The following is a 24,724-nucleotide window of genomic DNA, read 5'->3' on the forward strand; positions in this document are numbered from 1 at the left end:
TGGGATGATCTGGAGGGCAGGAAGCGTGTGCTGGCGATGTTTGCTCAATGAGTGTTTCCAAGGGAAAATCCAAGTTGCACTTCAAATTAGTGGGGGGTTGATCAGTGCAAATTGTGTATTGGACACAGGATCTCAGCTCTCTGGTTTTTCTTTCAGTACTCTTCATGTGTGGTTCCTGTAATGATAAAAGAAGTAATTTATTAGCTGCTTCTCCATCCTTTTTACTTTATTACCTATATCATGCTGCAGGTATAATTAAGAGAGGGTCTGTGCCCAAAGTGACACATTACTGTCTTGTTTATAGCAGCATGAAGTATGCTCAAGAGGAAGCATTTAAATCCCATATTAGTGCCCTTACTCTCAAGGGCCGGGCTGCTTTCTGAAGAAGACTGTTGTATTTTTCCTCTGTACATAGCTTAATACTCTTTCACTAAGCACTGCTTCTAGTGATAAATTGCCCTCTTAAAAAATCCTGACATGCTTGGATAAAGCCTCATGTCTGAGGATGAAACAGTATCTTGGTAACCCTGAGATTTCCACTGTATGGGTGGAAATTACCTGCTTCCCTTCCTTACCTCAGGGTAGCGCTTCCTCACATCCTTTTACATCTAACACATCCAAAAGCCACGATAACAGACTAAAGTGGTGAACCCATGCATATGCAGAACAAATTTTGGTAAGGAAGATGCCTGAACATCAGATTTCCAAAAAAACAGCAAGCATTATCTTTCCTTTTAGCTCACCCTTTCCCTTCAGCCGGAGGTCTGAGGAATCTGGGGTGAGTCAATCCAGGTCCTGAGAAATGTTGGTGCAGGGAGCATGTCCAACACAGTCCCGTGGAGCTGAGATGGAGTGATGCTGATGGGATAACATTTCTGATAGATAACACTTATGATTTCTGGCTCTTGTCAGGGGCTCTGGAATTGAGGCAGGAGTAAAAGGTGCAAATCAGAGAAAGAGCTTGTTTTCCTACACGAGGAGGATAGGTCTGTTGAGAAACCTGTCTTGGTGAGTTGGCTTGGAGAGAGGTCTGCAAAGCAGTAGTGACTGATTCAAGTCCAGCATCAACCAGAGCAGCAAGGGTTGTCCTGCTGCACAGCATCTCCTTCTTTCCTGACTTACATGTCTCAAGAAGTCAGAAAACCATCATGGAGCAGGGAAGAGCTGGCTGACCTGAAGCGTGACCCACTGAACTCTCTCTGGAGGGCCCCAGGTCAGGCGGATGAGTGTGAGCACAACTTTACGTGACTTGAGGAAGCCTCCCAGTCTGGGATGGTTCTTAGTCCACAGACCATAATTTATAGGTGATGATACCTGGGCTCTGCCAAGTTTCCTCAAGCTTTTGTCAAAGACGGGAGGGATGTGGACCATTTATGACATCTGCGAACCTGATCTGGAAAGGACCTTTTTTTCCTCTCCCTGTCTTTCTGAGGGACTGGAGTAGAAGTGGTGGAGAGCATGTGTGTGAGGGCAGTAGAGTGATGAGCCAGACAGGTTGTGCTGGTGCGATGGAGAGGTCACTTGTGCCCATCTTGGGCACTTTGACCAAGTTAGCTGGGTGGGAGGCAGAGCTTCAGGAGAGAAGAGGGAGCTGGGGAGGAGGACAACCCAAAGCACACCTGACCACAGGCGATGCAGGAGACTCTAGGGGAGGGCTGGGTCTGCTGGTGGAGGGCAGAGCAGTGCTTGGTGGCTTGGACAAAGAGGAAAGCACAGCAAATACTGAGAATATGTATCCTTCTTACTTGGCGTTAATGTGAAATTGAGAACAAACCTCCTAACCCCATTAAGTAGTTCTGCAGGGAAAGCATGGTGCAGGCTTTTTATTACCTTCTGGAAGAGCACACAGCCAGACATTTGGCAAGAGGTTCCAGAAAATCACTAGGTAAATGCAAACTGCAGGTACTGTGTTAAAACCCTCGGTTCTTTGGTTCTCCCAAACGCCAGGAAAGGTCTTTTAGTGCAGAAAAAAAACCCGTGAATGAGTCTTCTATCCTCTGTACAAGTAATGGGGCTCCCTAACATGGCTTCTGCAAGCTTTTGGTGCAGGAGATGTTTCCTTTCATGCTCATTTGATGCAGTCTATAACTTTTGGTGTGCTGAAGGTTACAAAGGGGAAGGAGACCAAGAGCCCTCTCCTGGCACAGATTGAAAGGACAGCTGGAAAAATAACGCAGGCTAATGGACTCAGATGGGCAGGTGAAAGGAAGGCATGAACACTGAAGTAGGACTGAATGGCAAGCCACACACTTTATTTATAACCCATATATAAATATACTCCAGGAATAAATCTGGAGAGTGTATTCTGGGTAGGCCTGTGTTGCAGGTGTGCAGCATGGAAGGTGGGTTGGTCTTGTGGCTTCCCTCCGGGCTGTCCCTGCCCAGCTGAGCACAGGCAATGCAAGGGGGATGAGGAATGCTGTTTTGCACGGTTGATGGTGGACTGGCATGCTGTCAAGCCAACTTGCAAGAATTTGCGTAAACAGCTCAGCAAAGTACATTTTGAAAGAGGTTTTTGGAAGGCAGATCAAGAGGTACCTTTACAGTTTTACTGGACTTCCTTCCAAATGTGAACAGCAGCTCTGGGGGAAGCACGGCAAGGTTTGCTCTTATCTCCAGACCACAGCCCCCACAGTGACCTGCAAACCAAGCCCAGTTGCTGAGCTGATTCTCATCTCATAGGCATCAATATTGAGCAAACAGTAGGCTGCAGTGATATGAGACTTTGCCCTACTCTTCTTCTGAACTCCTTTCTTATCATTTTCCCATGGGCTCAGGATATCTCATAGGCTGTAGTTACAAAGCATGGGGACAAGCTCAGAGGCTATGCTGGCAAGTGGGTCTGAACTCTGGAGGAATTTCTTAGAGTGCTTTTTACAGAGCTCAGTAACATTTCATCGCTGTATCTGGGATCCTGCATCTCCCATGGCAATGGTTTACATGCCCACCTCTTTTCAATCCATGCGCGTGTCACTTATGGTCTGGAAGCCCCTGGTTACTGTGGCCTGTCCGTGGTCTGCTCCCACACCAGGCTGTCCCAAGGATGTTGCATTGCTGTGGTGCTTTGGCCAAGCCATTTGGACAGTGTGGGTCACTGGAGAATATTCCTGATCTGGCCTGTAGTATACGCTGTTATACATTCTGCAAACACCATCTGAGGTTGAGACTGTTGTATAATTGCTGCAATTCAGATTAAGTCTATGCTTATGTATCACCCATAGATCCAATGCACCTTAGCTATATATGTAAACCCCAGGTTTAGATATGACCCGTGTAGTTTGAGCTCTGCTCTTCTGTGCAGCCTGTGTTGTAACTCTCCTTTAAAATCTAAAATATGCATGAAGGTGTTCATAAATTAAATCTTCCCATTTAGAAAACAACCCACAGGCTTTAGCTGTCTCAGTGCTGGGAAAACCCTCAGCCTGCCTAACACTTGCAGCATGCTTGTGCATGTGCAGAGCCTGGGACAGGAGCTACAAAAAGCCTTGTCCACCTCAAAGATGGAAGCACATCTGGGCACTCATTGCTCTTGGGGTCTGCAGGAGTGGGGGCAGAGGGTCTCAGTCCTGCTCCAAAATGCACATCCCCTCCTAACATGCTGGGAAGGAGAGGTGCACGTATCGTCTGTGCTGAGGTGATGGCCTCAGTTACCTTCCAAAGAAATAAAACCTACCTCTCATGTCCTCCTCGCTGCCAGCATCCCCAACTGCTGCTGGCGCAGATGCCGGCTCCCCCCCCAGCTCCTCCCTCCCCAGCACACGTGTGTGTTCCGAGTACAGTAGTTTGCAAGTGCAGAGGTCCTGGAAAATGTGAGGTAGTGTGAATGAAAATTAATGTGTTGTCAAAGTAAATAAACAAACAAGGAGGGATACTCTCCTGATGGCCCGGGAGGGCTGGGAGGGGGCCAGAGCTGCGCCATCGAGCATCCCAGCCACATAGTTTTGGTCTGATGTGTTGCATGGGCTATGGTTCATGCTGGCACACAGACCGTGTGCTGTGAATATTAGGTTACAAATTGTCATACGATTTTGGTGAAACCCATGCATATTACAGACGTCTGTATTACATTATTATCCCTCCAGATCCTATAGACATTCTTCAGTGCTCCTTTGGGGCATCATCTGTGCTGCTAGTTCCCATAACAACTTGTGAATTCATCATTCCAAAGCTGCTTTTTAAAAAAAAAAAAAAAAAAAAATCAGCCCAAATTCTCTTGTCTTTTGTCAGCTACTGAAGCATTAGGATCCCTGGCAGCCTGCCGCTTCTTTTCTCCTCCTCTTTTTCTTGTTTTTCATGAAAAGAAATCCAGGCATATAGTTAGAAGGGTCGTTACAATTATTTATAAAGAAAAAGCGTATTACCTAGGCAGCATTTTAGATGCTGGGTCTTGGTAAACATTTAAAATTGAAACGACTGGTAGATTAAAAGATTTTTATGTATTGGGCGCTGATTTAGTTGATGTATTAGTCTCTTTAGCATCTCTCTGACAGGTCTATTTAGAGCTTCCTTTTTGTCTGGCCTTCCTCAGGCAATGACACTCATTACTTTCTGCCTGTCAGTCAAAAGGAGTTATAATAGAGCTTAAATGGGTCTGCTGACACAATGCCCTTGTAACAGTAAAGGAGTGATAAATACCAACAATAACACTCCTACCTGAAGGTGCCTTGGGAGGGGGCAGGCAGCATCCCCCAGCTGCCCTGGGTGCAGGGACCACCTTTCGTTCCTGCCCTGGGGTGCTGGGTTCAGAGAGTGTTTTTTTCCTGGGAGTTAAGGAGTAATGGGAAGGAATTGGAAGCTTTTGAGGGATGTGGAAAGACGGATTTTCTAAACAGCGAGGCAAGGAAAATCATGATTGTGGTGAACTAAAATTGATACGTTGAGAGCGCGGAGCTAAAACAGTAACTGAGCGCAGGAAGATGAGATTTGACATGGGGCAGGACAGACGGGGAGGGTATTTTAGTATAAGTGTGTAAAACACTCCAGCATCCTCAGGAAGAAAGCCACTTTTAAAAGCGAACATTTTATAAGTGAACATTTATGGACCACACTGAACGTTAGCATGGAGTAAAAATTATGTAACTGGTTAGAGATGAATGCATCTGTTATTTTCAGCTCCTATAGTTCTTTGCCCTCACTAAGGTTTCCTTGCCCAGGTATTTATCAGGTTACTTTTAATTCACCATCTTATTCTGCCTTGGTACTTAAGGATGGTCCTATTTGGGTGTGCAACCCTACGTGCCACTACTTTTTTCCTTCTTTCAAGAAAGAGTGCACAAAAATGCAGTGAAAATTGCCATAAGTTTAGACATACAGATGCTTAGTAACATCAGGCGTGACTTTGAAGCTATAGATAGACACATTTCTGCAAATGTTGACACCCAAGTAATTGGACTTATGTCATGCACTTAGTCATATCACCGCATCTGTGCTTGTGCAGACAGGCTGCTTTGAGGCTATGGACAAAATCTGAGCTCTGGGCAGTTACTGACTGTGCTAAATTAGTAGCCATGCTAGATTTTAATGCAATGGTCAGTCTGTGCAGTTAAAGAGTTAACAGCCCGGGGAGAAAAAGCCTGAGTTTGTCTGAGGACCATTTATCCACCCTCTGTCAGTTACCAGCATTCCTCTCTGCTGAGCAGACCCTGGGTTTGGTGCTTTTAAGGACAATGAACTATTGCTTAGGAGGAGAAATATTCCTATTTGAATTAGATTATCTGACAATTTAAGTGCAACTGTATGAAAACAACATTAAAAAAAATTAAGATATTCTAGATAATAGGTCAGTCTTGTCTGATATCGCATAGCACTAGCTTTGGTTTCTTGGCTTGCTCCACCTTGTCCATTGGCCATCCAGGAACAGAACAAGGAAGAAGTTCTATAAAACTTACACAAAAAGAAAAAACCTACCTTTTCATGTATGTAAACCCCGGCTCACGTGCACAAGAGAACAAATTAAGCTCGTGGAGCCAGCCGTAATTTTGGCATTTCTCAACTTTGCAAATAAACATTCTTTAATTAAAGCTCGTCTCTCACTTCTGAAGTTTTTTAGAAAAAGCGAACAGAGGCAGCGCTGTCTTGGCTGCAGGACCGGGAACCGTCCCATTTCTGCTTGCAGAGCATGCTGCCTTGCTGCTGCTGTGCGAGGAACTGGTTGCACCAGCGAGTCGTCCCCTCTACATGAGCTTGCCTTTCTGGGGACGGTTTATGGGGGTACACAGCTGAAGTTTGCTCATTAGCTTAAACAGCTCTTTACCAGGTGGCACAGCCTTGTTAAAAACCAGGACTCCCTATGGGGAGGGGGTCTAGCAGCACAAGACAGCCCAGACAAACCTGGCTACTGCGATAAACAGGATGTATCTGACTGGGTGAGATTTGCCAGATTTAATCAGAGTCCTGGAGTCTGTTCCCAGCTGTGCCAGAACTGGTCTTATGCAACTTCTCTGCTATCTTATTTGCATGAGTTTTGAATTATATTTGCCTGGCTCTTAAGATCAATAGGAGATGTTGCTCAATATTATAGCCAATGGAAATCATGGCATTATCATGGGTTGCTAGAAGAGCTGGGACTAGAGCACATGAAAGTCCAGTGCTCCCTTCGTAAGCGGCTGATGCATTTTTTGCAAGCAGGGCATGATCACTGTGCCTCCCCGCGAGTAAGGTACGTGGGCTGCAGCAGGGGATTCAGTGCCCCAAGTTCAGATGCGGGAGACAAGGAGGGACTGGAGACTTTAGCCCCAAGTAAGTGCAGATGATGATTTTCAGGTGTGTGTAACTTGGCGAAATGGAGTGAATTTTCATGGGAGCTGTAAAGATCTCCTTCCCGAATCCAGGACTTCTGCCATGACAAATTTCCAGTTGGAGGGGGGAGCTGAGAGGGCTCTTTAGAGAAGTGGTTGGACAGCACAATTATTTTTACTTGGGGTAAGGCATTTTATTTTTCATTTGCTTTTTGACTCTGCTGCTAAAATTATTATTCCAGTAGGACTGAGTTGATCCTTACTAATTTAAGTGTCTGAAATAAAGTTATAAATGAGCTGTGTTTCCATGAGTAAGATTCCCATTCATCGTTGCAAGGTTTATTTCATGGCAGTGAAATCATTACCAGTAAGCAACTAGTGTGCTTTGAAAACACTGAAATCGTTTAGCGATGGTAATTAAATACAAGGAGTTTCTCTAACAGCTAGTATAGATTAGTTCAGCACACTAAAAGTTTTGCATTTATTTACACATTGCAAGGGGAATGTGTTGTTAAGAGAATACCACAGCAAGATCAGCCTTTAAAGAGTCTCTCCCCTCTCATTTGGTTGATTTATGCAACCAGCTTCCAGTGACCGGACCGGCTCTGGTGGGTTACACCTCTGCAAACCTGCCATAGTCGACTGTGATGTTTTCCTGAAATTTTTTCCATTTAAATCAACAGCTTTAACCCCAGTTTTACCCCCTTGATTCTAATTTAGTCTCGAGTATTGCCCCTGGGAAATTTCAATTTTAGGTTTTCAAGGGTTACCCAAAGTATCAAGTTACTGGATTATATTCTGCAAGCGGATTTGGGGGGAGCGAAGAAGAAGCGTGATCAATATCTGTGTCCTCTGGAGTTTCATGAAGAAATCCTCCCAGGGAATAATTTAGCCTCTGATTTTGCAAAGTGTTTGGCACGGCTCAGTGTTAGCTGGAAGTGCTCAACATCTCATGGATCGTGGAGCTGGATGTGAACTTGGCTGTTTCACTGTTTCATACGGCATTTTCAATGCTGCAGCATAATAGTTAACAAAACTGGGCTTTGGCCAGTATTTGTGACTTGGGATGGGGCTATTCCCAGTGTGAGCCAGACATCCTAGACAGTATTGTATTCACGTGCTTTGTTTTTCCTGAAGAATCACATATCTCTTCGTTCTTCTCCCGTTACCAACTGGCTTAGTTCAGAGAGGCTCTTCATGGCTCCCAAAGGTTGACTTTGGGGTTGTCATTAGTTTGAGATGTTATTGGCAGTGGGTTATAGGAGTTACCGCCAAGAAACATGTTTAGGCATTTGGATTACTCTTGTAAATTTTAATTAATCACTTTGCTGCTGTATAAGGCAGCACTGTAACACATACTTAATGCTCAAGTCTTCAATTTCTTGCAGCAATGTGTCACTGTGGGTTAAAAAATAAAGCTGCGGGGTTACAAATGTCTACACTCATGACAGTTTTATTTGTAAAGAGTCTTTTGAAGTGCTCTCTGTGCCTGGAGGGGTCATAGTTCAGGGGTACACAGCAATGCACCTTACTGGTGTTACCTCTGCACTGTCCAGTTAGCAGAGTGGTGACGGGTGCTCTGCCTCCGCTCCTGCAGACATCTCTCCAGACGGTCCTTTAGAAATGTTGTCATCTCCTGGCACTCTCCAGATAGCTAAAATTACCCGGTCAGCTGTGTGCAGCAGTAGTCTGGCTCCTAACGAGAAGCGTGTGGTAGGGGGTTTCTGCTTTATAGGAGATGGGGTCCAGACTTCTCGGGGGCTGCCCGATGTGTTTAGTCTTTGTCTGTTTGCTTTGACAGAAGGGTAAACATAAGCCTTTAAAACAGCAAGTGTCGGACAAAAATAAGAGCTGACATTGTTTTGCTTCTCTGGTCACTGCTGCAAATTGCTACCTGCAAGCTGGTGCTGAGAGGTGTGAGGAGCACCTCTCATGCCTCCCAACTGCCTGGGAGCCGCCTGTCCGTGGAGCAGCAACTGCATGGTTGTCTGTCCGAATGGTCTGCCCCGAAGCTGCCATTAGCCACGGTGTGTGTGCGCAATGGTCTTTCCAGACAGCTTCCCAAGCACCTGCAGGGATGCTTCAGATGAAGGGATCAGGGATTCAGGGTGCACGGTGGGGTGCCCAGGCATTCCTTATAGACACAGACATCCACCTTTTTTTTGCAAAGAGGTCTGTGCAAAGCCTACATGCCTTTTGAATAGTGCTGAAATATTGCTATGGCCTGAGAATTTGATAAGAGGATTTGGGTGGTGCAGGGGATTTCTGGTGCTTTTGCTTTACATAAAGATGTATTTTACAATAAAAAGGCTTTCTGTTTCCAAGTTTGTTAACACAACACTTTGCATCAACAATAAATGCATGGAGTAAGTCACAAAAGAGAATTAAAATAGTGTGTATTGACTTTAATTGAACTACAGCGGTACGCAGTAGTCTCTGACGTTGTAGTATAGCAGTAAAGTTCATGGATGCTAATAGGTGTGAGCTATGTCCCTGATACAGTTAGAAAAAGGGGAGACTAACTCCAAATGGCAGGAATGATATGAACATACTGTCTTCAGGTTTTGTTTGCTGTCTTTGATGATGCAGATGAGGTTCTCGCTAGAAAAGGTATTTGCAAACTGGGACTTGTGTCCTGCTAGGGGTAACCGGGATATTTCGAGACTCGGAGCAGCTGACGCTGAGTCTTGCCTGTGGACAGCCAGGAGCTGCTGCTGTTGGCGGGGCTGCTGACGTGCCCAAGGAAACAAAGTTTGGAAAGTCCTGCTGTAGAGCAAGCATGGATGAAACAAAATCAGCCTTGCCATTAAGGAATATGCTGGGGAAAAGAGCTGCTAGAAATCCAGGAATCAGAGGGGGAAGAGGCAGGTTAGATCAGATGTACTCCTCCTCCCAGGAGCCAGTGCTCAGCAGAGCCTTACAGTGCGTTTTCTAGGGCTTTGCCCAGCCTCGTGGTAAATGGGCCTGCAACCACTTTCCTTAGGAGATGTTCCAGTCTCAGAGATGTCTCTTCTCTCTGGTAGGTTTTTTTTGTAGTAGTCAGGCTAAATTCTCCTGTTCATAATCTATCCCACTAGGAAAATACACTCCCTAAATAATTTCTTTTCAATCAGGTGTTTACACCCATCAATTATTTGCAAACTTTTATTCCCTTCCACCTCTTTTTTTTTTGTTTTTGTTGACTTAAGTGAAACATGCAGATTTGGCTACTTTAACTTCTCCAAAGGGATCAGTGCTTCCAGACTCCAGGCACTGTATTGCTGATTCCTGGACACATGGTAGTTTGACCACATCTTTTAGCATGAACCCCTCACCCCGAATGGGTTTCTGGACCAGACCAGAGTTTTTGTGTTACAGCCCTGTGCAGAGGATGCTGTGGAATAGCATCACCCTGAGACATTTTGCCAAAAGCCTGTGCAAAGGGATGAAGGAGATAATTTTGCTGCTGGCTTTTTTTTTTATGCTCTGATCCAGGGTACCAGTGCTCAACATCCAAAAAGATATACTGAATAATTTTTTTACCCAGAAATCTCATTACAGAGCCTACCACCAGGGGCATTACAACTATTGTGATTTCCTGTGATTTTGCCCTGCTCCTGTTTCTGCAATGGCTGTACGGTTGTTCTTTCACTTCTTTTTTTTTGCCTACTTCTGCTTGAGAGTTTGATGAGGGGATTGACAGAGGCTCAACACATCCTTCCAGGGGTGGAACAATATAAGGGCTGACTCTTGCAGCATGACAAGGCTGTCATTTCTTTTTCTTTTTTTTTTTTAAAAGTGAAAACCAGACTTTGCAGCTATCCTTATTACTCAAATACCTGTCCTTCTGGGACAGTGCACCTTTGCCTGCTTAGTGCTGCTGTAGCTGCTTGCTCTGTGCCACATCCCAGAGCCTGGCACTCCAACCTATTGATTGACATCTCTGTCTCCAGCTCTGATCTCATGTCTTGACCATCTGCTTCTTCTGGTGGTCTCCAGAGGGTCTGCCAATCAGCAAAGCAGGCTCAAAACTCTCAGGCAAATGGGTTAGATTATTTTTGGACCTTCCTTGCAGCCATCTGTTTGGGAGGGAGCCATGAGCTTGTCTTACCCAGCTGGGTTAAGGTGCTGTGGCAGCCTGCAAGGGAGGAGGAAGCAAACGGGATAAAGAAAATTACCCTCTTCTTAAGGAGCTGAATCAGCTGCGAGACAGCGCTGAGCTCTCAGCCAGTGACTGGCACCAGCAGTGAGATACTGGGATATTTCCCAGCTCCCATCTCTGTCGGAGCTGGCTGTTGCTTTCAGATGACACCAAGCAAGACAGCAAGTTTGGTGTGACTTCGAAGCTGACTCGTGTTGCCTGTGACAACCTGGGTTTGAGTCTATTTTACATGCACACACATACACATGTGCATATGTTGCTATAACAACCACCTAGGACTTTTAAAAAATGTTGGACTCTGTTTTCCAGGTTGCAAAGCACCTAAGTTTTGCTGCAACCCAGGAGGCAAACAGCTGCCTTCAGTCTTCTTTTTTTTTTCCCCTCCCTAAAAAAAGCACTAAATCAAGTATGCTAGGCAAAATGTCTGGGTAATTATGTAAAAAGAGTCTGTAATGCCTTAGTAGGAAAAGAGAGGCACACAGGGCTCTGTCTGCTGCTGTGGTGTTTGAAACAGCCCAGCCAGTTCACGGCAGTAAAGGCTGAAATGTAAATGCTGTTTTTGGTGTCACCAGAACATCACAGTTAAATAATGCCACTAGTAAAGCCAATGGTGTCACCAGGTAGCAATAAATCACAAATCACAGATGAAGATTATGACCTGCAGCCTCTGACGCAACGTGATCCAAACTAACGCTGTAACCTGGAAGACAGCAACCAGATACTGGTAAGAGCAGGGGATGTGAACAACGAAGAGCCTGTATTAGCCCTTCCCTATAGCTGCAGACTCTGGCTAAGGTACTAGGTATCTAGGCAATGGCATTTGTCTCCTGTAGCACGCTCAGTACCAATACTCTATATTTTTCCCTTTTTCTCTGAGTGATGGGGACATTCTGAACAGTGTTGTCTTCCAAAAAAAAGGGGGTTTTCTTGCAGGGAAAGGAGAAAGCAGGAGAGGCACAGCTACCAGGCAACATGTGTTTTGCAGGATATGCATGTGTGTGATAGCCCTTGTGTGCTGGTCTTCATCTTGCATGTGTTTGAAAGCGAGCCTTGCCCATAAAATGAGCCCTGATGTAGGGGCGGGAGTTCTGGTTTCCCCTCGTAGGCAGTGCTTGGTCTTCACGTGCAGTTTGTGACCCAGCCTGCTGCTGGGGCTGCATCCTGCCACGCAGGGGTGGGTGTCACTCTTCTCCGTCACACCGCAAAGGAGGTGACTCAGAGGTTGCAGAAGGTCACTTGGGGCAGAGCTTGGAACAGAGCCCAGGACCTAATATGGCACGTTTTGGTGTGCCCTTGCTCACAGCTCTGCCTCAGCGCAACCATCTGCTGCTCTGCATTGGGTCCTTGGGGCTGCATATGATCAAAGGCATTCAGAGATGAGGCATGCAATGCGGTTTCATCAACAGTTGTTAAACTTGCTAGCAAAACACGTCCTCTCACTCCTAAAAGCGACATACAATTCTTCATGTGTTGATTTAGTGGACAAAGTTTGTGCTGGATCGTCATATTCCAAGTCCAAGCCCATTACATAAGGGAAGAAAATACCTTGTGATTCTGTGATTACCTTAATGCAAACACCAATGTCTAGGATACCCTAGACATTTTTCCCACCCAGAAGCTGTGCTGAGAGAATGGAGGAAAAAATGCTTTGGATATTTGTTTAGGATTTCTAGGTATGTGATAGTCCAAAACCAGCTGCTGCAACTAGATCGTTGGAGGTCTAGAAATCCCAGAGGAATAGACGTGTGGGCAGCAGGGATCTGTGCAGTCTGAGAGCACTGGTTAAGCTGGATCCATCTAGCTGGTGCTGGATCCCTTGCGGAGGTCCTGCAAGACAGATAAGCCTGTGCTGCTGTGTTGGGTTTCTTGGATGGGGTGCGGGAATGGGATGCACACGTTCAATACCAAGTGGTTGGTTTATACTTCCTGGTATCAACCATGCTTTTTAATTTGTATGAGGGTTCTTCAGTGATTTCAGCACTTCCAGTGTGTTTATGTTGCAAAATGCTGTCTGCAGACATGGACTGGGACTCTAGTAGGTGTTTCATGGTCATGTTTTGTAGGTGATGGTGGTCTCCTGTTAGCACTTGAGACTCAATGCTTGATTACGGACCCTGTTGAACAGTGTCTGAACAACTGTGGGGGATGCTTTGCCTATATTCAGAGATGGGGTCCCAAAAAGGTCAGAATTTGATGTAAATGCACTATTCCAGAAATCGGTTTGATTTTCCAACACGTGCCCTTACCTCTCATGGCTGATTGGAGACCTCAGAACCTACCTGAGAAAATAAAGACCTTTTCATCCAGAGATCTCCAGCCTGAATCCAACTCAAACTACAAATGATACTTATTTTGTGGATTGAGGATGGCCTGTGTCACCAGAAACCATCGTATTTTGCTCAAAGTGGTGGCTTTCAGAGAAGATCCTTGAACTGTGTTGGTTCTGCAGACTGACCTCCCTTTGAGGCAGGTGGTGTGATGTGCTGGCACAGCAGCGCTCATGGGAGGCTTGTCCTCATAGACAGCTCTGTTTGCCAGGCCAAAGCTAAACTCAGCTTTGACGTACAACTTCTTCTCCAACGTACAAATTAGCTCATTAAACACTTCGCGTAAGATACACAGGAGCTGGCAGCGAGGGAGAGGAAATCAAACCCGCTCACGCTTTGTTCACCTGCGTTCAAAGTCATGAAACCTTCCTGCAATGATTCATCCCAAGCTGCAGGCTCCAGAGACCTGGTTTGCCTTCTCCAGCGCGGCTCCACGGACAGGGACAGGCTGCTGAGCTGAAAGGAAGCTTTTTAGCTGCAAAATTGTGCAAGGCAGTGTGTGCTATTTCTGGAGCGCGCTGTAATGTATGCGTCTAGCCTGGCTCTCTCCAGCAACGGCCAAATGTTTTTCAAGCAGTAAAGAAGGTAAAATAGAGCAACACTGTATTGGAGCCAGATTTTCCATGCGTTCTCTGAGCAGAGCCTGCAGGAGCCTGCACGTGCACTCGCAGACACATAATTAAATGCATCGGTCACCAGAAGGATGGAGCAGGGGGACCAGGGACCTCATTTTGGCAGCTGCAGCCGGTTACATTGCCATGGCCCGTGGCAGCCCAGGCAGCACGTGTGCTCCAGGATTGGGGCCAGCAAAGCCCAGACTGGGATGGGGGTTGTCACCACTGAGTGAGCAGGGGAGGTTATACTGGGGGAGAGAAGTGGCAGGGAGAAGGAAGCACCAGGGAGAAGGAGGAAGCAAAGCGTAGTAACGTCACCCCAACTGCAGCGCTTGCAACCCCCCGATCTCAGATCACCTGTGGGAGAAGAGTCGGGATCATTATCTCAGCTGTACAGGCTACAAAGCTGTCACGCAAAGGACATGTTTGTGTGGTGCAGCACAGCGTCACAGAGCAAGGGCTGAACCGGCTTGTTAGGGGACTGGAAGCAATTACGGTGATGTTAGCTTGTTTCTTTGCCTGGTCTACACGTTGCTGCTTCTGGCAGGGAGGACTTGCCAAGACAGTGCTGCATGAACGTGGCCCTAGAGCTTTTGGGTCTGGAGCGAGCCGATTCGGCGCTGAGTGTTGCATCTCAGCACAGGCTGCTGAGCTCTGCAGCATGCTTCATGATGCTGCTGTCAAGCAAGTGTTATGATATCACTGCATATATCAGGAGGCTTTTGGGAAAAAGGGACAGTTGCAAGGGGCTTAGTGTGAGGAGCATCACCCTTTGGCCCATTTGACCGGTCTCTGGCACCCTGCTCAGGCTAGTCCTGCTGAGCGGGGGGGACTCGTCCCTGTAGGGTTGCAGCTCCCAGGTGAAGATGCACTAGAGGATGGGACCCCCCTCCCAGTACAGCCCCTTCCTCACCCTCTCCCATCTTGGGGAGGACTCGATCCTCACTTGCTCCACCAATTTGGCAGCCTGCTATATAATTCCTGCACTTTTGTGGGGGGAGGCGAGAAAGGGGTGATGCCAACCAAGGGGGAGAAGAGACAGAGAGATGGACCTGTCTGCCTTCTCCTGGATGATGATCGGGGTCACCCGCTGTTCCCCTTGCTGGACGCTGCTACTCAGAGGAGAGAAAAGGGAAAGAAGGAAAGAAAATATCAGAAATACAGGCTGAGGACTGCGTAGAAATAATGCAGGGTGGGATCATTCCAGATCAGCCAGAGCTTGGCAGATTTTTGTGTGCATTCATGGCAGCAGTGCCTGGCTGTAGCAGAGATGGGCATAGATGTCTCCTTGTTTCCCTCTGGAAGTTGGCAGGTATATGGAGCTCCATAATATCACTGAGCACCCATGAGCTGTCTTTGTATTTACTGGTGTGGAGTTTTATATGCGTCGAATGAGAGAGCAATGAGCGTTTTCTGGTGTTTTACGAATGTTGTTGGCTCTCTGGGAGCAGCGTAGGGGCAGGTGCAGAACACGACGGAGATCTGAGCTGGGACTTCATAGATCTCTGCAAAATCTTAGGTAAATTAATGTTTGAGAAAGGGACAACAAAGTCCCTTAACAGAATTTAGCAGAAAATGGGATATTTGTTTATCGCACGTGCTTCGGGAATTAATTGAGCCATGTCCATGGTGCTGTGTTCTGATGCTAAAACCAACATTTACTCACAACCTCTATGGGTTGTTAAACTGATTTTGTACCACTTTTTGGTCTTTCACCCTTGTTAAATTAAAACAACATTTTCTTGTAAGACAGTTGCAAGATTAACATATAAATGTTTTTTTCTTTGTCTGGCATTATTGAGTAGGGTGTTTTATCTTCACCAGTTCCTTTAGTCTTTTGTTCACAATGATTTAAAGTATTCTCAGCGCTGTCCTGCTATTGCATTTATTTGTACGTATGTGCTTTTGCAATAACATTGTACGGAGTTTTCTGTAAGTTCATACTAGCTCTGCATCTGCATGTGTGTGCCAACATGCTTTCAGGAGAAGCCACTAATAAGGATACAGATTTAAAATTATCTAATTTAATTGCTGGCAGCAGAATGCATGGTGGGGAAGATGTTATGAAGAATTGCTGGATGGCCTAACAGTGTTAGTTCCATTAAATCCTCAGAGTCTGACCTGTCTGTAGTTATTTCTTCCTGCGTAATGAGAAAAATGAATTTAAAGAGACAATAAGAGTAACCATGGATGGGTGTATCTGAAGGACGTGGAAGAAGTGTGGTGCTAAGGGCGGATAATGGGAACCACGTGGGCTCTGCATCGGCGTCAGTGCAGCTCTCCCTGCCTCAGTTTCCACATCAGTGAAATGGGGCTAATCACTCACTTGCTTGTCTGAGATTATGAGAATTAATGGTTGACTATAAAGTGCCCAGAAATCTCCAACTAAAAGGAGTCATGCAAGGGCAAAGCTGCTTTTTTTTCCCTGCATGCTGCTGTTTTGCAGGCTGCAGTTGCTCCTCTTGCGCTCGCTTGGGTGCCCGGCCACCGTTGGCCACTGAGGATGCTCCATGCCACCATGGGGATGCTGCCTGTGGTCATCGCTGCAGCTGCCCACATGCATGAATCTGCTGCCCATGGGGCTGAAGGCGCTTTCGTTAGCGCTGCTCAATAGCAGCTTCCTTGTGCTGCCTTTTTTTCCTGCACCCAGATGCATTATGGATAACTTTGTCCATTAGCTCTGCTTTAAGACAATCTCAGCCTTTTGAACATTTTTTTTTCCTGGGTACCTTCCCATAACCTGTTGTGATTTTTAGTTTTCTATTAAGGCTTAGCCCCACCAGTCCTGACGTTGGAAGTGAATGATCAGTCCCTGCCTGTGCCCAGAGCAGCCCACCCTGCTGCAGGCTGTGGCAGGGCCAGGGCTGGGTGTGTAGGCAGCCTGGCTCACTGCTCATGTTTATTTTCCATCTCTGAAGTAGTCCGGATAGGGTCCAGTTTGCATTCAGGGTCTGGTTTCAGGAGAACTGGAAAGCCCATCACTAGCCAGTCTCCTTCCTGCGCCTTGTCTTTGTACATCTGGAAATGAATCATTTCACATGTAAGGAAAAATCTCTGCAATGATACTCTTCAAAAATTATTTACTTTCATGTGCAGGTCCCATGTGAGAAGAGGACAGCATAGAGAAAAATGCATAAAAGATTAGGCCAAAACAGTGGCAGAAGGGATTGCAGATATGGAGTGAAAGGGCGAGTAAGGAAAAGCCCTCATGTCTTGATGGGAGCAAGTAGAAAAATATCTGAGTTGCTACCACAATTGGAGAGGATGCGACTGTGTCTGTGGTATAAATGGCATACATTTAAAACTGCCTCATTACATTAAGGTCTCATGTTTTCTTCCCTAGGCTCCCTTTCCCAGGTCACTGTATGAACACCTGAGTCTCCTTGAAGCATCAGAGAGATGAACCTGTAGTGGCTTGTCCACAGGTAAGAGGCTCAGCCATTGCTTTGGTGCCTGCCCCAGTGATTTGGGAAGCGTGGGGGACCGCAGAGCCCATGGCTGTGGTGTTTCAAGGCTTGAGCCCGTGTCCATGCTGCCTGACGTTGTGATGGGAGGCTCACTGTCTGCCAGGGTTTCTGCAGGTTTTATGCCCCTCCAAGGTGACATGGTCGCAGGGGTTTGCAATTCCTAGAGCAGACGTACGGTGACTGAGAATTTAAAAAGATGTTTTGAGGGGCAAAGGCTGATCCAGGCTGCCGATCTTGGTTTTTCATTTTATTTATGCTTACAGTGTGCTGCTGGTTTTGTTCGTAGCTGCCCAGCCAGAGCAGCCTGTGCTCCCGTACAGGTGCTTGCTGTAATTTTCTGAACCTGGTAGATGTGGATTGCAGTATCAGGGTGGAGGCCGCTTCTCCTGCTGCTGTGATTTTCCTTCTGGCTCTTTATCCAACAGCTGCCTAATATAAAATATTTAGAAACAGAAGCCACTGTTGGGTCTTTCCCCTTGTGGCTGAGCGACATGACCAGCAGGTGCCCCAATCCTGCCCTCCCTTGCCTGCTCTCCCTGTCCTTGCAGCCATGCCTTTTTCCCCTTCCAACCTTCATGAAGTCGCTGCATTTACTGATGAAGTTTTACCTTCCTTAGGGATGCTGCTTGCCCAACTTTGGAGAAGTTTGTGGAAATAAAATACCGTTCATGGAGCTCTTGGAGAACCCTCAATAAGAAGGTCCTGTGCTGCTGGGTATTGACACTGGCCACCAGCATGTTGCAGAGGCTCAACCCAGGGTCTGGCACCTGTGTTGGGCAGATTTTAAGGGCTGGGAGTCACTTGGCTGATATGAGACAGATGAACACATTCCTTGAGTGAAAAATGGGTTTGTCTGTTCCCTGCTTTAGGGCGTACAGCTTTATCTGTAGGGGTGCACATCCCATGGCAGCTTGCTGCTGTCTGCAGCCAGGTTCACTGAGCTGGGGGCATGTTGCAGATCCCAGCCACAGGTTATTTTCAGAGTTAAAACGCGGTGGTGTAGGATGGGTAGCACAACAGCGTTCCCTGCGGGAGTGGAAGAGCAGGAAAGCCGCTGGGGATGGGGACGGGCTGGGGAAGGCGGTGGTGGTTCTCCTGCAGAAGCCACAGCCTTTTCCTGGGGAGAAGCTGTTGGCCTGGAAATAACGTGAGAGTGGCCGGGAGAAGAGCACAGCTTCCCAGAGAGCAGCAGCCGCTGCCCTGCTGCGACATAGCCAGGCCTTTTGTCTCATCGGCGAGCATTAATTGAGGGGGACAGATTTTGCACCCTGGGAGCAGCAGGTGATCACACTCCAGTGAGAGCTCAGAGACGGCTCCATCAGCAGATACTTCTTGCTCGGCTGCAGTTATAGCTCATTATCTCACTGGCCTTTAATTTCGCAAGTGTTTCTTGTAATGTGTTTCTTCAGCCTGGTCCGGCTTCTGACCTCTGTTCCCAGAGGCAGCGGGATAATATATTCATCTGCTGTGCTGTCTAGCCACTTCGCATCCCTCCCTCCCTCCTTCCATCCCCCTCTCCGTCTCTGTCCTTTTTGGCAATCTGTCATTTTTATTTTTGGTACGAGTCCAGGAGCTGAGTAAAAAGTACTTGGGCAGCTGGAGCAAGAAACAATGGGTTTTAAATACGCTTTAACATGTTTGTAAACAACTGCACTTCATCAGGGTCCCTGCCCAGCACACTGGCAGCAGACAAAACTGATGAGACTCTTCTGAGATCAGAATTAATTACACTGCATGAAATGGTGCAAAACAGACAACGATGCAGTGGGAAATATCTCCTGTTCTGTGGTTCATGTCTGTTCGTTTATGCCATGCTCGTCACTGTGGCCACTGAGCACCGGAGATTGCTCTTCTCTTAGCTGTGGCCGGGAAGAAGATGAGCAGAGAGCGCTAAAAATTTTGGGAGGACTGTGTAGCTGTTGCACTTTAAGGATGCTCCACGGAGGGTCCAGTGGGATGTCACACTTGTTGGAAATCATCTATCAGGGAAGATCAGTACAAGGAATAATGCTGCTGTCCTGTCAAAATATTCCCATTTTTCCTGAATTCCCACAGCTTGTTCCTGGTGAAAAAAATAGTTTTGTGGTTTCTTTATATCAGGGAATAAAAAAATCCTTTACTGAGGATGATTTGAAGAGGGAAACAAGCTCAGGAGCAAAGGATGGGGGTAAAAGAGCTGTAGTTGGAGCACATGGATTGAATGCTACCAGGTAGCCCGTTAGTCCCAACTCACCAATTTTGATGAATAAAGACTGAATTTGCAGGTACGGGACTCCCGCTCTGTTGCTGAGGGCTGTGAGTGGAGTGGGGCTGACCTCATGATACAACTGTTCATACCTGACACACAGGTACAACCGTTGTACAACCGTTTGTACCTGCAGGAGTTTTTCTCCTGCAATAATGGAGGAGAAAAATCAAAGCGCTTTGAAATCAATCCCTTTGCTGTGTTGTACTCATCTCACAAACCCCTGGTTAGTCTGTGGCTGCTCCTGCTCAAGGGGATGGATGCAGCCGGTCTCTGACTCTTCTGTGAGTAACAGTGTAATTGCAGAAATTGGCACGGTGGCTTGGAACGAGATCTAATTAATTAATTCAAGACATGCTGGGATTAAATTTTATTAAACCTTGGAATCAGAGTAGACTAGATGAAATGTAAGCAAAGGTCGGGAAGGGAAAGGAGGGGTATGCGCCACATGTGCTGCCTGCCAGCACTGCCGCTGTCGTGCCCTTCACTGGCGGGATACCGAGGGCGTGCTCAGGTTATATGTAGATACATGCATATGTACATATATACACACACACGTACATATATGCACATAGATATACATATACGCATATATATACACATATGTACATATATATACACACATATACACCCAGTTTCACTCCAGCCAGGGCGATAAGGGAGGCTCTGCTTTCCTTATCCAGTTGCTCTGGATTTTTACATGCAAGGTGACTGACCCGTCCCTCTCTCCTGCAGCAGGTCATAAGCCGGGCACCTCTGGCCATGTACTCCCTAACGTCATCTGGAGTGAAGACGAGGCTTCTTTTGCTTTTCCCCTGATCCCATGCTGATAAATGTGTCGTGCTCCATCCAGACCTGCCTATTATTTCATAATAAGGGATGCCAGCTACATATTTCATAGAATCATAGAATCATAGAATCATTGAGGTTGGAAAAGACCTCTAAGATCATCGAGTCCAACCGTCAACCCAACACCACCATGTCCACTAAACTATGTCCCTAAGTGCCTCATCTACTCGTCTTTTAAATACCTCCAGGGATGGGGACTCCACCACTTCCCTGGGCAGCCTGTTAAAATGTTTACTGCCTTTAAAATGATTTGGGCTCTTCTGGAATGGAAATTCAAGGCACTCATTGCTTACATAGTTGCATCTTGATGCTTACTCTGCTCCCAGAAGCTGTCTGGGAGGTCAGGCATGTATGTGCTGGCACAGCTTTACACTGCTGAACTTTGCAGGAATAACTAAGTTTTTTGGGCAGGTAAACAAGTGTATATGTGGCATGTATGCAAAACCATCAGCTCTCCAACAAGAGGTGCAGCACAGGACCCAGCCTTTTCAGGGATGTTGTTTTGCCTGCCGAATCTCTAGCATCCCACACGAGCCGTCTTTTCTTCTGACAACTTAATACTAATTTTAGCTCTCCCTCCAAGGTGGGTATCTTTGGGGTTTGGGCACAATGAATGCCTTATTCATAAAACTACAAACACTGTAAAAAGAAGGGGGGGGAAGTGTCCCGCCCTAAAATGTTTCTGATCTCCAAGCAGCTATAATTTTGGCTTGCTTGGAGAACAAGCTGAGGTAGTGTTCATTTTAACAGCCAGGAAAGGGCTGTCTGTTTATATTTAGGGCCTTGTAGATTTGCGCAGTATGTGCAGGTGGCACATTAAAATGTGTGGATGATTTCTTACCAGGATAAGGCTGTGTTTTTACTGGACTACCTTTAATTCTGTGTGAAGGCTAAGTAAGTAAGCACTGAAAATTCTGTTGTAACAGTTTCTGGGGTTAAATTTTGTAGCCTTTGGAGTGTTGTTTTGAGCATAATCCTGGTGAATTCCTCCCATGCACCTTCCTACACAGTTTTGCCCAGAATGCATGTTTTTAAGAGCAGTTTGGCAGTTCCTGCCACTTTGAGTTTGTAGGGCATTGGCAGCAGTGACCATCATTCAGTTCTCACTGGATAAGTGTTAGTAGTCTGCTGCAATGAAAATAAGTAGGTAGGTAAAGAGCATCTTCCAGCAGTGAGGCGGGCAGTGGTCCAGGATCTCAGTCAACTTGGCAGTTGCAGCTCTGACCTCCTCCTCTGCATGGGCTCTGTCTGAAGAAGGCTGTGCCTCCCATCCATCTTCAGCTTTACTCATTATCCCATTGGCTCCAGGAGCTGCAAGAACTGATTCAACGCTCACCTTGAGTCCTCTTGATTTCGATGGCTTTTGCTTGGCATGAGGTGAAGAAGATAGCATATCCAAAACAAGTGCATGTGCTTTTGGGCCAAGGCTTCTGGAGTTGGGTCATTGTTGCTGTTTGTCCCCCAGTACTGCAAAGTCCTGGTCAAGATGCAAAAGAGACAGCTCTCCAGCATGGCTGAGATTGGTCCTTCAGAGAGAGCAGTGTTCATCTCTGGAGAAGCAGAAATTGTTAAAAAGCATGCATGCCACTTGTTTTGGAGCTGTAGCTGAACAGCAAGCAAAGATGCTGAAGTTCTCTTGCCTATATTTGGGAGTCGAAAGCCTGGTCCAGACACACATCATTCTTCTGCCACCCCTCAGAAATTGCTCACTGGCTACTAATCTTGCTCTGATAATAAGTAATGCCTTTTTCAGGGGGGAATCCAGATGTTTATTTGGTATTTGCAAAGTTTACCAAGATCCCAGGGCTGAGGAGGTTTGTAAAAGTAGAGTGCAGCTATTAACGTCAGTTGTCTTGGTGTCCTGGAGAGTGCCTGAGCTTCGAGGTTTGTTTGCAGATCCAAAATTAGAAAGTTGTTGATGGTTTTTTCATTCAGAGTTACGAAAAGGCCTGTTTGACTGAATTGAAACACCAGGCAGCTGCGAGTAAATGAGGTTCAAAGTGGATGTGAGAGATGGATGGAGCTCAGTGCAGAGAAAAGATATTGAATTTTAATTATATGTACCTGTAACATACCATGGCAGGTTATGGTCTTGGGAGATGGGGTAGAAAAAAGTGAAATCCAGGTTCCGTTTGCACGAAAATATTTCCATGCATGTTTGGGTACTTTGCTGTGGTAACCAGAGGGCCTATTTTTAGAATCTTTCCCAAGATGCTCCTCTATACTACATTGAGTTGCTTGGGAAGCTGGTGTACAAAGTTGTCCCAGGGTTTTTCAAGTTAAAATGAGTATTAATTCAGAAAGATTCCAAAAGATTATGTTCTTCAAAATTGATCACATTGTGTGTAAGATCTTTCTAGCTGCATGTCCTGCCTGGACTTCATGTTGGGCATCTCTGAGATCCCAAATTCCGGTATTTAGGTATGGAAAGGGTCTTCTTTTATTTGGCCAGATGCTGACTACAGCACTAAACCAATGATATTGTAATGGCAACTTGTCTTAGCAGTTAAACAGGGTAATCCCAAAATATATGTTAGCATTTTTAATCACAGTATTTTTGGCCCTCAGCCAGTGAAGCGCCTCCGAGTCTAATCTAGCAAAGATCAGCTCTCCGTTTTCCGGTGAAGATTCATCACAGAAGAGAACAAGCCCACAGGTTTAGTTGTACATTTGTGTGTGACTCGGTGGTGAAACTTTTACCCTATCTTGTTAATCTGAAAGTCCTTCAGATTTTACTAGGCTAACACTGGGGTATTTATATGTTCCAGTTTTCAGATGGAAGGTGTTTAGAAGATTCAGGTTGAAACATTTATTTCTTAGGAAAGTGTTGTTATGCTCCATAAGGTATATATCCAAAAAGAACAAAAGCAGTCCTATTCAAAGAGACCATAAACAACACCAACAGAGAAAGGCAAGCTTCTTTTTCAAATGTCATTCTTCATATTTTACTGTCTTTCATCCATAATCATTTAAATACACTCACATGTATTTGAAAAAATAACAACAGTACAGCAATTGCACTTTATCCATAACACACTCATGAAAACATTGTATTTTGTGATATATTGTTTCTCTGTTGGATTTTTTTCAAAGATGTTCTGCAAAATGTTTCCATGTGCATTTTAACAAGACAATTCTCTGTCTATACATGGATTTTGTACCAGAACAATTTGCATTTGCTCAAGGGCTCCATTATTCTTTGAAAATTTTAGAAATGCCATGACTAAAAATACGCAGAGGAATGTCCATACCCTGTCAGATTCAGAGGAAAAGGTATCCTTACATATATACATTGCTTACATACAGGCTATCAAAGAAGATTGGCAGGGGGACTGGGACAGTTTGGCCTAATGGAGGCCCAAGATTGGCACACAAATTTTTAATGTATTTCAATGTTTGAGCCTCTTGAAGAAATGAACCACAGCTTTTAAAATTATTTGTGCATAATGGGTCATCTTTGGTCAACGTGAACAACGTTGCTGTTAAGAGAAGTGTATAGATGATGGATTTGCCTCCATATGACGCATCAAGTATGTGCGTTAAACTAACATGGGTATTACACAGTGAAAATCCTAAAGCGGAAAATGATATGCTGCTGTTAACGTCCGTAACATGGGAGCTCTTGGCTGTTGAAGACTTTTACTTTTAGCAAGATATATCTCAAGTATGTGTTGTCATCTTGAGTTATATTTCAAACTCTATTCCGTAGCCATAGGAGCAATTATAACATTGTTTGCTTAGTCTGAATTCTTATGTTTATATGAGAAAATACATCTTCTCACAGACAAGGAGGTAGTTAGCGTTTTTTAATGTTTTGGATTTGCTTTAATCCCATGTGACCATAGTTATGCATTTAATTCCAGAAGATGAAGTAACTTCTAAACTCAAAAAGATACTTGAGTTTTAAGAGCGGTGTTTACCAGCTCCATTTCATGTTGACACAGATAAACAAAATGCCCTTATTTTTTCTTGGTTGTTTTCTAATTTCTTCTCTTCTTATTATAATACCACTGAAGCAAAATTAAGCAGGTGAGTAAATAACATCTTCCAGCAATGAGGTGGGTAGGTTCATTTTCTTATTTGTTCTGGGTACAGAAAGAAAATACAGTCTCTAAAGTGTGAATATTAAAAACAGGAGGCTAGTATGGACCTGGTTATGTACAGGTAAAGTCAACGAGTAGCACTGAGAAGAGTGAATCTGAAATCTGTGCACATATGTAATCTTCATCAGTAGTAGATCTGGTTGTCATATCGTGGTAATGGGGAAGCTGATGAGAAAATTTGGGTGTTACAGCATGGGGGAGAGGCTGACATGAAACCTCTCCCTGTGTACGACTGTCCTTT

The 24,724-nt window shown here is 45.6% G+C and overlaps 1 protein-coding gene across 2 annotated transcripts in view; it reads left to right on the forward strand.

Annotated features, from left to right (window-relative positions):
- Nucleotides 1–24,724, forward strand: part of HIVEP3 (HIVEP zinc finger 3) — a 277,971-nt gene that overhangs the window by 116,504 nt on the left and 136,743 nt on the right. For both annotated transcript variants that reach the window (XM_076357530.1, XM_076357531.1), the window contains exon 2: nucleotides 17,163–17,244. The gene's annotated coding sequence lies outside the window, so the exon portion shown is untranslated. The remainder of the gene's footprint in view (nucleotides 1–17,162; nucleotides 17,245–24,724) is intronic.

Source organism: Aptenodytes patagonicus, chromosome 21, assembly GCF_965638725.1.
Source record: "Aptenodytes patagonicus chromosome 21, bAptPat1.pri.cur, whole genome shotgun sequence".
In the NCBI taxonomy this organism is placed as follows: domain Eukaryota; kingdom Metazoa; phylum Chordata; class Aves; order Sphenisciformes; family Spheniscidae; genus Aptenodytes; species Aptenodytes patagonicus.